Genomic DNA, 14,100 nt, shown 5'->3' with positions numbered 1-14,100 from the left:
GTAGACCCAAATCTTACATACAATCTGGTGCACTAATTAGGGTTGAGGAGCAGCCTAGCAATCGACACACCCTTCTAGGATTCCACCAGCTGTCCTACAAGCTATAACCCCGGTGTTAATCACTCTTCCACTGTCCACACACCTCCACACCAGACACACCACAAACGGTAGCTTGCCACCACCCAACAGTTAATCCGCAGAACGGTCTGCTGGGATACCACACACACACACACAGATCTCCGTCTGGCAGACCTGTCACCCTTACAATCTGCCAACACGCAGTGCAATTGCATGCAAAGACCGAGCATATAAAGAAACTAAAATACAATACCATCTAATCTCTCTGGAGATATGAGCCCGAGCTTAAGTACCTAGAAGTCACTGATTAATTTTATGATTTTAATAATCTGAGAGTGGGCAGTACATAAAATATATACAAAGTATAAAAAGTTACAAGAAGACACACAATTGACTATTCACTATAAAATAAAAGGGAATAAAAAACAGAAATAAAACTTTTACCAAGATTTATCCTGCGACTGGAGGAAGTCAGAGAAAGTCCGCAATCCGTCAGTCAATAGGACGGGCTCCATGCGAATTATGACGTTCATATTCCAGGTCCTCAATTTATGGGAATATGGTAGTAGGCTGGACATTAGTCCTTGGCCAGTTGACTCTGGGGGGTGTTCCTGTACCAGCCCACAGGACACTCTGGGTCCTGAAATGCCCAAAGTCGATTGGACCAGGAACGGTTTGAATCACCAAGTTAGGGAGTGAATTACCGACACCAGCGCAACAGTCCGATCGTTCAGCTGTCGCCATCAGGTGCAATATAACCATTTTCTGCCTTTCTCTGGGACCCCACATAGGCCACAAATACAGTTTTACATGCAGATGTAGCCTACAGAGTGTCCAATCAGAAGGAAGTATTTTCATCTCTCTGCAACTAATATTTTAGCTTTTCTGAGAGATGAAACATATTCCTTTGATCTACTGATATAATTTGTAGCTCCCAGACAGATCGGAGCCCTCCTGGTCTCCTGCAGCCGAAATGTCTGGCGTCCCTCTTTCAAGCTTCAAGAAGGTGGCAAAGTCTGATTATATATAGGTGACAATCCTACTTTGGTCAATGCTCGAGAGTAGATTTCGGTTAATGGGGTACCACAAGTGCCTGGTGCAGATCAAAGGTTTCCTCATTTTGCGTTGAATGGGGACTTGCTTTATCGAGTAGTTGAAAGTCGAGGGGAAACTAGAGCAATTGCTGGTTCCCCACCCTTATAGGCAGATGTTCCTTGATATAGCCTATAACAACGCACTGGGAGGACACCTGGGGGCTGAAAAAACGGGCCAGAATAACCGACCGGTTTTACTGGCCAGGGGTGAAGACTTCGGGGAAAAGGTACTGTGTATCCTGCCCCGGTGTCACACTACAGATACCCCCTGGTACCTTTGCCCATAATTGAGGTGCCATTTGAACGGATCGCTATGAATCTTGTGGGGCCCTTAGTGAAGTCAGCAAGGGGATACCAATATATATTAGTAGTCCTGGATTACGCAGTTAGGTATCCAGTAGCAGTCCCTTTAATCACCTCTGGGTGTTTTATTTTTTCTTAAACAAACCAAAAACCACTGAAAATGTTTGAAAAAAAACATTTTTTCTTAGTTTTTGTTATAAAATTTTATACATAAGTGATTTTTCTCCTTCACTGATGTGCGCTAATGAGGCTGCAGTGATAGGCACTGATAGGTGGCACTGATGGGCACTGATGAGGAGGCACTGGTAGGTGGCACTGATGGGCATTGACAGGCATCACTGATGGGCACTGAAAGGCAGCACTGATACATGGCACTGATAGGCGGCACTGACTGGCACTGTTAGATGGCACCGACCGGCACTGAAAGGCGGCACTGACTGACACTGATAGGCGGCACTGACTGGCACTGATAGGTGGCACTGATTGGCAGCACTGATAGGTGGCACTGATTGGCATTGATAGGTGGCACTGACAGACACTGATGAGTGACACTGAAAGGCATCTCAGATGGGCACTGATATGTGGCATTGATGTGCACTGGTAGGCACTGATATGTGGCATTGATGTGGCACTGATGGACACTGGCAGGTGGCATTGATGAGCACTGATACAAGGCACTGATGGACACTGACAGGTGGCATTGCTGGGGCTACACTGATCATCAGGGCACACTGATAATCAGTGCCCTGATGATCAGTGTAGATGTCCCCTCCGCGGAAAGCCGATTACCAGCTCTCCTCTCCTCACGAGCTGTCAGCGTGACAGCTCGAGAAGAGAGAAATGCCGATAACCGGCATTTCCCTGTTTACATGTCATCAGCTGTGATTGGACACAGCTGATCACATGACCGAGCCGACATCTTCGGCTCTTTCCGTGATCGGTGATCCGCGGTGTCCGAGGGACACAGCGCACCGCCGATTGCCACACTGCGCGCTCCCTAAAACCCTGAAATTAATGGTAAAAAGAGTGATTCAGAAGGATGGGAAGGATTGGAATATGTTGCTCCCTGCCCTGTTGTTTGCCATTTGGGAGGTTCCACTAGCATCCACGGGATTCTCACTGTTCGAGCCAGTGTACGGCGAAGACCCTGGGGGGTTGCTTGATCTAGTAAAGGAGACGAGGGAAAGTGAAATCTCACCACACAAAACAGTAGTAGAGCATATCCCCCAAATACAAGAGAGAGCGGCTAGAGTGATGCAGTTAGTGAGGGAACATCTCCAGAAGGCTCAGGATGCCCAAAGGAGGGTGTACAAACGGTCAGCTAAAGTCAGACAGTTTCAAATAGGAGACCGGGTGGCTTTTCTGATACCCACAGTGGAGAGCAAGTTTTTTGCCAATTTTCAGGGGCCGTTTGATGTAGTAGAAAATGTGGGTGATGTGAACTACAAGGTACACCCGGCAGGGAAAAGAGAGCCAAACCAAATGTATCATGTAAACTTGTTAAAACTCTGGAGAGATAGAGAACAGGTGTTTGCTGGTGTAAGTGTCAATTCAGGGGAACCTGCGGGAGTTGATTGGGTGGAGGTAGCTGGTACCCTGTGTAGGCCACAAACCACCAAGCAAAAGCGTTTTTGCAGAAAAATAGAGAAATGTTTTCAGGATTGCCTGTCTCCCCAACGTCACTGAGCATGACATTGTAACAGAGCCCAATGTAAAGATCTGTTTAACCACTTGCCAACCGCGCTATAGCTGAATGATGGCTACAGCGCGGTTGTCCAGTTCTGGGAGGGCGTCATATGGTGTTCTTCCAGAATGCGCCCTCCTACGTGCCCCAGGGGGCGCACACCCAGCGATCTCCGTGATCGCTGTGTCCTATGTCCTAGGGCCAATCACAGCAGCCTTTTACCACGTGATCAGCTGTGTGCAATGCAGTTGCCGGTTATCGGCTGCAGTTTCCTCACGCTGTCGCAGCGTGAGGAAAGTATTGCCGATAACCGGCATTTGTCAAAAGACGGATCGGCACCGATCATCAGGGCATTGATGATCAGTGCCCTGAAGAATCAGTGCCCAGCAGTGTCACCCACCTGTGCCCATCAGTGTTGCCTCATCAGTGCTGCCTATCAGTGCCTCCTCATCAACGCACATCAGTGAAGGACAAGAATTACCTGTTTGCAAAATTTTATAATAGAAACAAACTTTTTTTTTTTTCAAATTTTTTTGCTCAGTTTTTTTGTTTATAGCGCAAAAAATAACACAAACAGCTGTGAATTAAATACCACCAAAAGAAAGCTTAATTTGTGTGAAAAAAATGACAAAAATGTCATATGGGTACAGTGTTGCATAACCGCGCTATTGTCATTCAAAGTGCAACAGCGCAGAAAATTGGCCTGGGCAGGAAGGGGGTATAAGTGCCCAGTAGGCAAGTGGTTAACGCCCTATTGTATCCCAGAAGCCCATAGAAATGTAGTGTCCGAAGAAGTGAAAAGAATGCTTGAGCTTGATGTCATTGAAGAGTCGCTGTACCAAAGCCCAACAGCTCCCTGCGCTTCTGCAATGGCTTTAGGAAACTTAGTTAGATGAGCACATTAACCCTTTAATCACTCCCGTCACCCAGCCAGTGCCATTAGTACAGTGTCAGTATATAGAATTTTTCAGTGATCGCTGTATTACTGTCACTAGCGACATAAGATAGCGTCAGGATCAGATAGCGCCCCACCCAGCTAGAGTCAGCTAGCATTAGATTGCCCCCACACTATCGCACTTACACTATAGGTCGCTGATCACCGCCATTACTAGTATAGTGTTTGTACGGATCAATATATTGATCACTAATAGAGCTAAACTAGTGCCTTCTTTGTATAGTGTCCCCAGAAACGCAGAGTTAGCAGGATGAGCCCCGTTCGCTTCAAGCACTAGTGTTTAGCCCCTCTGCTGTTTTTCATGGAAGATTTGTACCAATGGATTGTGGGCTAAAGCAATTTATATGCACAATACATCGCCGCCCTCCCAAATTCAGCTCTTGCCAGACAATTTGGATGGAAACCTATCAGTTTCTGAGTTTAAAACTTTTTTTTGGGCCTAACCCTCAACATGGGCATTACATAAAATAATGATTTGTGGTCACTCATCATATGCCCATGTTCTCTGCTGTTCCATATATGCCCAACATGGACCAGCAATGTACAGGTACATTGCTGGACTTTGAGTGTTTTTTTTTGCTCTCCCGTCCCACAGGAGGATCCGAGAATTCAGTTTGCTGTTCTGCCTGCTGACCATAGAGCTGATCAGAGACCGGAATGGCTCCAATGATGTCTATGGTCTAAGAAACTGGAAGCTACAGTATGAGTATTTCATTATTTCCATTTTGCCGGATATTATCAGCGCCATTTTTAAATTGGGAAAGTGAGAGAGATCTAACGTCGAATAGACCCCAGATTTCTCAGAAAAGAATACCTGTAACGGGATATTTATATTTCCTGTAATAACAAAAAAATAGAAAGGGACAGTGTAAAAATAAAAAATTGTTCTTCAAGTAGTTATAGGAGTGGGTGGCGTGTGGCATAAGCTTTTATGTTGGCCCTGAAATGCCAGGATAGTAGAAGTGCCATCCCCCCCATGACCCCTTTTTGAAAAGTAGATAGTCCAAGGTATTTGCTAAGGTACATGGTGAGTATTTTTGGAAAATGAAGAAAGAAAACAAAAATGTTTCAAAACCCTGTGATAGAAAATGAGATCTGCAAAATACTCACCATGCCTCTTATCAAATTCCTTGGGGTGTCTGCTTTCTAAAAAGGGGTCATTTGTAGGGGGGGTGGTGTTTGTACTATCCTGGCATTTTAGGGCCTCAAACTTTGATAGGTAGTGAGGAATTAAATATGCCCTTTGAAAGCCTGAAGGGGGTCATTGGGTTTTGGGGGCCTGTATGTGGGTAGGCTGCCAAAAAGTCTCTCAGAAGTGGTATCCCCATAACTCGGGAGAAGTAGCAGAATGTGTTTTGTGGTGTTATTCCGCAAATAGCCATGGCATAGGTGAGCAATAGATCATTGTAAGTGACAACTTTGTGTGTAAAAACAAATTTAAAAAAATATAAAAACTTGTAACCAAAAAAAAAAACTTCCATGGACTTAACATGCCTCTCAAGCAATTCCTTGGGGTGTCTACTTTCCAAAAAGGGGCCATTTGTGGGGGTTTTGTACTGCCCTGGTACCTCCAAGAAATGTGATACGCAGAAGGTAAAAGCTGCATAAATTTCGGTATATACAGTGGGGCAAAAAAGTATTTAGTCAGCCACCAATTGTGCAAGTTCTCCCACTTACAAAGATGAGAGAGGCCTGTAATTGGCATCATAGGTAGACCTCAACTATGAGAGACAAAATGAGAAAAACAATCCAGATAATCACATTGGCTGATTTGGAAAGAATTTATTTGCAAATTATGGTGGAAAATAAGTATTTGGTCAATATCAAAAGTTCATCTCAATACTTTGTTATATATCCTTTGTTGGCAACGACAGAGGTCAGACGTTTCCTGTAAGTCTTCACAAGGTTGGCACACACTGTTGCTGGTATGTTGGCCCATCCTCCATGCAGATCTCCTCTAGAGCAGTGATGTTTTGGGGCTGTCTCTGGGCAACACGGACTTTCAACTCCCTCCAAAGGTTTTCTATGGGGTTGAGATCTGGAGACTGACTAGGCCACTCCAGGACCTTGAAATGCTTCTTACGAAGCCACTCCTTCGTTGCCCGGGCCATATGTTTGGGATCATTGTCATGTTGGAAGACCCAGCCACGTTTCATCTTCAATGCCCTTGCTGATGGAAGGAGGTTTGCACTCAAAATCTCACGATACATGGCCCCATTCATTCTGTCCTGTACTTGGATCAGTCGTCCTGGTCCCTTTGCGGAGAAACAGCCCCAAAGCATGATGTTGCCACCCCCATGCTTCACAGTAGGTATGGTGTTCTTTGGTTGCAACTCAGCATTCTCTCTCCTCCAAACACGATGAGTTGTGTTTCTACCAAACAGCTCTATTTTGGTTTCATCTGACCATATGACATTCTCCCAATCCTCTTCTGGATCATCCAAATGCTCTCTAGCAAACTTCAGACGGGCCTGGACATGTACTGGCTTAAGCAGGGGGACACGTCTGGCACTGCAGGATCTGAGTCCCTGGCGGCGTAGTGTGTTACTGATGGTAGCCTTTGTTATGTTGGTCCCAGCTCTCTGCAGGTCATTCACTAGGTCCCCCCGTGTGGTCCTGGGATTTTTGCTCACCGTTCTTGTGATCGTTTTGACCCCACGGGGTGAGATCTTGCGTGGAGCCCCAGATCGAAGGAGATTATCAGTGGTCTTGTATGTCTTCCATTTTCTAATTATTGCTCCCACAGTTGATTTGTTCACACCAAGCTGCTTGCCTATTGCAGATTCAGTCTTCCCAGCCTGGTGCAGGTCTACAATTTTGTTTCTGGTGTCCTTCGACAGCTCTTTGGTCTTCACCATAGTGGAGTTTGGAGTGTGACTGTTTGAGGTTGTGGACAGGTGTCTTTTATACTGATAACAAGTTCAAACAGGTGCCATTGATACAGGTAATGAGTGCAGGACAGAGGAGCCTGTTAAAGAAGAAGGTACAGGTCTGTGAGAGCCAGAAATCTTGCTTTTTTGTAGGTGACCAAATACTTATTTTCCACCATAATTTGCAAATAAATTCTTTCCAAATCAGCCAATGTGATTGTCTGGATTTGTTTTCTCATTTTGTCTCTCATAGTTGAGGTCTACCTATGATACCAATTACAGGCCTCTCTCATCTTTTTAAGTGGGAGAACTTGCACAATTGGTGGCTGACTAAAGACTTTTTTGCCCCACTGTATACCATAGTTTGTAGACTAACTTTCACAGAAAACCATTTTTTTATACACGTACTGGGATTTTTTTTTCCACCAAAGACATGTAGCAGAATACATATTGTCAGAAATTTATGACTAAATTTGAGTTTATTTGGATATTTTTCATATCAGAATGTAGAAAACGTTGTGAGGTTTTTTTTCTTCCAAAATTCTGTAATTTTTTGTGATTTAAAAAAAAAAACAAAAAAAATAATCCATTGATCACCCAGTGATCAAATACCACCAAAGAGAGCTCTGCTTGTGTGGAACAAAAGGACATAAATTTAGTTTGGGTACAGTGTTGCATGACTGCGCAATTACCAGTTGAAATAGTGCAGTGCTGAATAGCAAACCATGGCCTGGTCAGGAAGGGGGGGTAAATCTTCTGGAGGACAAGTGGATAAATATAGGATAAAGCCAGTTACTCCATGAAATCCTCTCAATTATAAGTGATGATGGTGAGTTGTGTACAATGGACTGATCCAGGGAGGAGCACAGTACAAGGCTCCTATCCTCAGCTGGCCATACATGTGAAGATCTCTTTAGTTCTGCCTTCGGGTTGATTTCTCTACCAGAATCACCTGCTGGGGGCCCCGAATATACACCAACAATGCCTTCATCTGATTGGATGCAGGATGGACGGATGTTCAGCCAACAATTCTCCACGTGGCTTCTTTGATAAATACAGATTGAAAAATTCAGCTTTTGTCAGTCCAGGAAATGTACTTTGCCCAGTTTAGTGGATGGACCCACCACTCGCCCCCCCCCCCCCCCCGGGTGCTACACAATAAAGAGGAACACTGCAACCAGCGTACTGTGTATAGAGGGGGAGGGGAGGATGATGGGTTATGGGTGTCATGGTGGAATGGGCACTTCTCAGGAGCTTGTCCGGGGAATGTGGTGTTGGATCATTTGTATGGATTTTATGGGTCCTATGTTGTAGTATGGCTGGTGTTGGGACTTCCTCTCTTGCTGATCTGGGAGGAGGTTTGAGGTCACATGACAGACATCAGGGAAGGTGATAGGACAGAGAAAGGAGCGCACAGGAGTCATATATTACACATAGAGATCATGTTTTATACTAATATGTATATATATAATGTGTGTGTATATGTATGTATACATCCCCCACCCCTCCATACTGTCACCTCCTACATCATCACGTATCACACACCTCCATCCCTGTACATATCTCCCCCCTATACCGTCACCTCCTCCATCATCACGTATCACACACCTCCATCCCTGTACATATCTCCCCCCTATACCGTCACCTCCTCCATCATCACGTATCACACACCTCCATCCCTGTACATATCTCCCCCCTATATCGTCACCTCCTACATCATCACGTATCACACACCTCCATCCCCGTACATATCTCCTCCCTATACCGTCACCTCCTCCATCATCACGTATCACACACCTCCATCCCCGTACATATCTCCTCCCTATACCGTCACCTCCTCCATCATCACGTATCACACACCTCCATCCCTGGACATATCTCCTCCCTATACCATCACCTCCTCCATCATCACGTATCACACACCTCCATCCCCGTACATATCTCCTCCCTATACTGTCACCTCCTCCATCATCATGTATCACACACCTCCATCCCTGTACATATCTCCTCCCTATACCGTCACCTCCTCCATATCACGTATCACACACCTCCATCCCTGTACATATCTCCTCCCTATACCGTCACCTCCTATATCTTCACGTATCACACACTCCATCCCTGCACATATCTCCTCCCTATACCGTCACCTCCTCCATCATCACATATCACACACCTCCATCCCCGTACATATCTCCTCCCTATACCGTCACCTCCTACATCATCACGTATCACACACCTCCATCCCCGTACATATCTCCTCCCTATACCGTCACCTCCTACATCATCACGTATCACACACCTCCATCCCCGTACATATCTCCTCCCTATACCGTCACCTCCTACATCATCACGTATCACACACCTCCATCCCTGTACATATCTCCTCCCTATACCGTCACCTCCTACATCATCACGTATCACACACCTCCATCCCCGTACATATCTCCTCCCTATACCGTCACCTCCTACATCATCACGTATCACACACCTCCATCCCTGTACATATCTCCTCCCTATACCGTCACCTCCTCCATCATCACGTATCACACACCTCCATCCCTGTACATATCTCCTCCCTATACCGTCACCTCCTACATCATCACGTATCACACACCTCCATCCCCGTACATATCTCCTCCCTATACCGTCACCTCCTACATCATCACGTATCACGCGCCTCCATCCCCGTACATATCTCCTCCCTATACCGTCACCTCCTACATATCACATATCACACACCTCCATCCCCGTACATATCTCCCCCCTATACTGTCACCTCCTCCATCATCATGTATCACACGCCTCCATCCCTGTACATATCTCCTCCCTATACCGTCACCTCCTCCATATCACGTATCACACACCTCCATCCCTGTACATATCTCCTCCCTATACCGTCACCTCCTATATCTTCACGTATCACACACTCCATCCCTGCACATATCTCCTCCCTATACCGTCACCTCCTCCATCATCACATATCACACACCTCCATCCCCGTACATATCTCCTCCCTATACCGTCACCTCCTACATCATCACGTATCACACACCTCCATCCCCGTACATATCTCCTCCCTATACCGTCACCTCCTACATCATCACGTATCACACACCTCCATCCCTGTACATATCTCCTCCCTATACCGTCACCTCCTACATCATCACGTATCACACACCTCCATCCCCGTACATATCTCCTCCCTATACCATCACCTCGTACATCATCACGTATCACACACCTCCATCCCTGTACATATCTCCTCCCTATACCATCACCTCGTACATCATCACGTATCACACACCTCCATCCCCGTACATATCTCCTCCCTATACCGTCACCTCCTACATCATCACGTATCACGCGCCTCCATCCCCGTACATATCTCCTCCCTATACCGTCACCTCCTACATATCACATATCACACACCTCCATCCCCGTACATATCTCCCCCCTATACCGTCACCTCCTACATATCACATATCACACACCTCCATCCCTGTACATATCTCCTCCCTATACCGTCACCTCCTACATCATCACGTATCACACACCTCCATCCCTGTACATATCTCCTCCCTATACCGTCACCTCCTACATCATCACGTATCACGCGCCTCCATCCCCGTACATATCTCCTCCCTATACCGTCACCTCCTACATATCACATATCACACACCTCCATCCCCGTACATATCTCCCCCCTATACCGTCACCTCCTCCATCATCACGTATCACACACCTCCATCCCTGTACATATCTCCTCCCTATACCGTCACCTCCTACATCATCACGTATCACACACCTCCATCCCCGTACATATCTCCTCCCTATACCGTCACCTCCTACATCATCACGTATCACACACCTCCATCCCTGTACATATCTCCTCCCTATACCGTCACCTCCTCCATCATCACGTATCACACACCTCCATCCCTGTACATATCTCCTCCCTATACCGTCACCTCCTACATCATCACGTATCACACACCTCCATCCCCGTACATATCTCCTCCCTATACCGTCACCTCCTACATCATCACGTATCACGCGCCTCCATCCCCGTACATATCTCCTCCCTATACCGTCACCTCCTACATATCACATATCACACACCTCCATCCCCGTACATATCTCCCCCCTATACTGTCACCTCCTCCATCATCATGTATCACACGCCTCCATCCCTGTACATATCTCCTCCCTATACCGTCACCTCCTCCATATCACGTATCACACACCTCCATCCCTGTACATATCTCCTCCCTATACCGTCACCTCCTATATCTTCACGTATCACACACTCCATCCCTGCACATATCTCCTCCCTATACCGTCACCTCCTCCATCATCACATATCACACACCTCCATCCCCGTACATATCTCCTCCCTATACCGTCACCTCCTACATCATCACGTATCACACACCTCCATCCCCGTACATATCTCCTCCCTATACCGTCACCTCCTACATCATCACGTATCACACACCTCCATCCCTGTACATATCTCCTCCCTATACCGTCACCTCCTACATCATCACGTATCACACACCTCCATCCCCGTACATATCTCCTCCCTATACCATCACCTCGTACATCATCACGTATCACACACCTCCATCCCTGTACATATCTCCTCCCTATACCATCACCTCGTACATCATCACGTATCACACACCTCCATCCCCGTACATATCTCCTCCCTATACCGTCACCTCCTACATCATCACGTATCACGCGCCTCCATCCCCGTACATATCTCCTCCCTATACCGTCACCTCCTACATATCACATATCACACACCTCCATCCCCGTACATATCTCCCCCCTATACCGTCACCTCCTACATATCACATATCACACACCTCCATCCCTGTACATATCTCCTCCCTATACCGTCACCTCCTACATCATCACGTATCACACACCTCCATCCCTGTACATATCTCCTCCCTATACCGTCACCTCCTACATCATCACGTATCACGCGCCTCCATCCCCGTACATATCTCCTCCCTATACCGTCACCTCCTACATATCACATATCACACACCTCCATCCCCGTACATATCTCCCCCCTATACCGTCACCTCCTCCATCATCACGTATCACACACCTCCATCCCTGTACATATCTCCTCCCTATACCGTCACCTCCTACATATCACATATCACACACCTCCATCCCCGTACATATCTCCCCCCTATACCGTCACCTCCTACATATCACATATCACACACCTCCATCCCTGTACATATCTCCTCCCTATACCGTCACCTCCTCCATCATCACGTATCACACACCTCCATCCCTGTACATATCTCCCCCCTATACCGTCACCTCCTACATCACGTATCACACACCTCCATCCCTGTACATATCTCCTCCCTATACCGTCACCTCCTCCATCATCACGCATCACACACCTCCATCCCTGTACATATCTCCCCCCTATACCGTCACCTCCTACATCATCACGTATAACACACCTCCATCCCCGTACATATCTCCTCCCTATACCGTCACCTCCTCCATCATCACGTATCACACACCTCCATCCCCGTACATATCTCCTCCCTATACCGTCACCTCCTCCATCATCACGTATCACACACCTCCATCCCCGTACATATCTCCTCCCTATACTGTCACCTCCTCCATCATCATGTATCACACGCCTCCATCCCTGTACATATCTCCTCCCTATACCGTCACCTCCTCCATATCACGTATCACACACCTCCATCCCTGTACATATCTCCTCCCTATACCGTCACCTCCTATATCTTCACGTATCACACACTCCATCCCTGTACATATCTCCTCCCTATACCGTCACCTCCTCCATCATCACATATCACACACCTCCATCCCCGTACATATCTCCTCCCTATACCGTCACCTCCTACATCATCACGTATCACACACCTCCATCCCTGTGCATATCTCCTCCCTATACCGTCACCTCCTACATCATCACGTATCACACACCTCCATCCCTGTACATATCTCCTCCCTATACCGTCACCTCCAACATCATCACGTATCACACACCTCCATCCCCGTACATATCTCCTCCCTATACCGTCACCTCCTCCATCATCACGTATCACACACCTCCATCCCCGTACATATCTCCTCCCTATACCGTCACCTCCAACATCATCACGTATCACACACCTCCATCCCCGTACATATCTCCTCCCTATACCGTCACCTCCTACATATCACATATCACACACCTCCATCCCTGTACATATCTCCTCCCTATACCGTCACCTCCTCCATCATCACATATCACACACCTCCATCCCTGTACATATCTCCTCCCTATACCGTCACCTCCTCCATCATCACGTATCACACACCTCCATCCCCGTACATATCTCCTCCCTATACCGTCACCTCCTACATCATCACGTATCACACACCTCCATCCCTGTACATATCTCCTCCCTATACCGTCACCTCCAACATCATCACGTATCACACACCTCCATCCCCGTACATATCTCCTCCCTATACCGTCACCTCCTCCATCATCACGTATCACACACCTCCATCCCCGTACATATCTCCTCCCTATACCGTCACCTCCTCCATCATCACGTATCACACACCTCCATCCCCGTACATATCTCCTCCCTATACTGTCACCTCCTACATCATCACGTATCACACACCTCCATCCCTGTACATATCTCCTCCCTATACCGTCACCTCCTACATATCACATATCACACACCTCCATCCGTGTACATATCTCCTCCCTATACCGTCACCTCCTACATATCACATATCACACACCTCCATCCCCGTACATATCTCCTCCCTATACCGTCACCTCCTCCATCATCACGTATCACACACCTCCATCCCCGTACATATCTCCTCCCTATACCGTCACCTCCTCCATCATCACGTATCACACACCTCCATCCCCGTACATATCTCCTCCCTATACTGTCACCTCCTACATCATCACGTATCACACACCTCCATCCCTGTACATATCTCCTCCCTATACCGTCACCTCCTACATATCACGTATCACACACCTCCATCCCTGTACATATCTCCTCCCTATACCGTCACCTCCTACATATCACA

General features: G+C 47.0%; 1 protein-coding gene across 3 annotated transcripts in view; it reads left to right on the top strand.

Moving 5' to 3' along the window:
• LOC149440799 (class I histocompatibility antigen, F10 alpha chain-like) overlaps nt 1–14,100 on the top strand; it is a 93,946-nt gene that overhangs the window by 53,833 nt on the left and 26,013 nt on the right. The window lies entirely within an intron of this gene.

Source organism: Staurois parvus, unplaced genomic scaffold (genome assembly GCF_062004578.1).
Source record: "Staurois parvus isolate SC_StPar_1 unplaced genomic scaffold, SC_StPar_1.0 ptg001052l, whole genome shotgun sequence".
Taxonomy (NCBI): domain Eukaryota; kingdom Metazoa; phylum Chordata; class Amphibia; order Anura; family Ranidae; genus Staurois; species Staurois parvus.
Note: the sequence above shows the minus strand (reverse complement) of the source record. Positions and strands in the feature narration are given on the sequence as shown.